Here is a 1,846-nt window from a genome sequence, read left to right as displayed (position 1 = left end):
AAGACATCGAGACACATATTAATCAAAATGATGAAAATTAAAGACAAAGATAAAATATTAAAAGCAACAAGAAAAATATGACAAATAACATACTAGGAAATTCCCATAAAGCTATCAGCTGATTTCTCAACAGAAGCTCTCAATCTAGGACAGAATAGCACGATATATTTAAAGTGATGAAAGGGAAGAACATACAACCAAGAATATTCTACACAGGAAGACTCTCCTCATTCAGGTTTGAAGGAGAAATCAAAAGATTTATACACAAACAAAAGTTAAGGAATTCAGCACCACCAACCCAGCTTTACAACAAATGCTCTAGGAACTTCTCTAGGCAGGAAATACAAGAGAAGGAAAAGGTCTACAAAAAATAAACCACAAACAATTAATAAATTGTTGATAGAGTCATACATATGGATAATTACCTTAGATGTAAATGAATTCAATGCACAAATCAGAAGACACAGACTTGCTGGGCAGATGTAAAACATGTGCATTTAGGCACTTCCACTTACTGCATTACCCTAGTTAACCCTCTAGTTAACCCCAAATTGTATGTAATTATTTTATATTGTTAGGTTAATCCTGCTTCCATTATGGCTTACAATTGTAATTATCTTTCATTTTTTGTCCTGCTATTGATTGTAAAAACTGCTAAACATCTTTTTATATTGTGATTTTGTAACTGTTATTTGCTTAATACCTTTTTTTATTTATCATGACTGATCAAGAGAAAATAACAGAATTATCACTAAATCTGCCATTTAACGGAAAAACTTGTAATCACTTTGTAAAATCTAGATGCGTTTCAGAATTATCTTGAAACTTTTTGCTAAATACAAATGCACAGGTATTGCTTTTTTTCTCCAAAGCTCCAGATATGTTTCTAATGAGCAACCATGTTTAAAAACAACTTGTCTATATGAAAATCTTTTACTTTTATCTAGTCTGTTTCACTTTTTCTATTTCATATTCAGTGATCACATTTCATTAGTTTATGTTTTCTAATTTTCCTTATCTTTTTAATGTTGTCCTTTCTCAATCCTTTATGAAGCATTGTAGAAAAGCTTTAGTATATATATATATATGTATAGATAATGTGTGTATATTATATATATATATTTTAGAAAACAATAATTTTTGCTAGCTGAAAAAATTATGATATTTCAATTCTACTTTTTTGCCTTAGGATGAATAGAATGCTAGATTTCTAATTTATATTCACTCAAAATTTTGATATACTTTCATGTATTTTCACATCTAGTATTATAGCTAAAACTCTTGAAATATATTACCTTAGTGTTTAAAAAAATTGAAAGATACTTGAAACTTTTAATTTAATTCTGAAAATATAAAGAAATACTGTGTTGTAAAACAACAGGAAATTAACAAGTGATGTAGTATTAATGAAGTACAGATTTTGTTCACTTTTTACAAAATTTTATACTAGTGTCCATTATTTGTTTTCATACCCTATCCAAGACTCCACATTGTATTTAATTGCATTAAACAGCTTCAGTTGCATTAACAAATTCTGGTAAATTTTTATTTTATTTTATTCTATTTCAAATATATTCAATTTTCCTTGCTATGGCTTTTTTGATACACCCATCATTTAAAAGTGGACATTTAATTTCCAAATCATCTGATTTTGCTTATAGTATATTTCATACTAATTTCTCACTGTGATGCTAATTTCTCATTTAAATACTTTCTTCTCTCTAATCACCCTCTGTTTTTTTCAGTCTAAATTTATGAGGCTTTTGATGGCTAAGTCGAAGATCTCTCTTGGTAAATGTCACATTGCACTTGAAAATATGTAGGTTATTTTCAAATATCTTTTAAT

The sequence above is a fragment of the Cervus canadensis genome, chromosome X (assembly GCF_019320065.1).
Source record: "Cervus canadensis isolate Bull #8, Minnesota chromosome X, ASM1932006v1, whole genome shotgun sequence".
NCBI classification, from domain to species: domain Eukaryota; kingdom Metazoa; phylum Chordata; class Mammalia; order Artiodactyla; family Cervidae; genus Cervus; species Cervus canadensis.
This window is presented reverse-complemented; position numbering follows the sequence as displayed.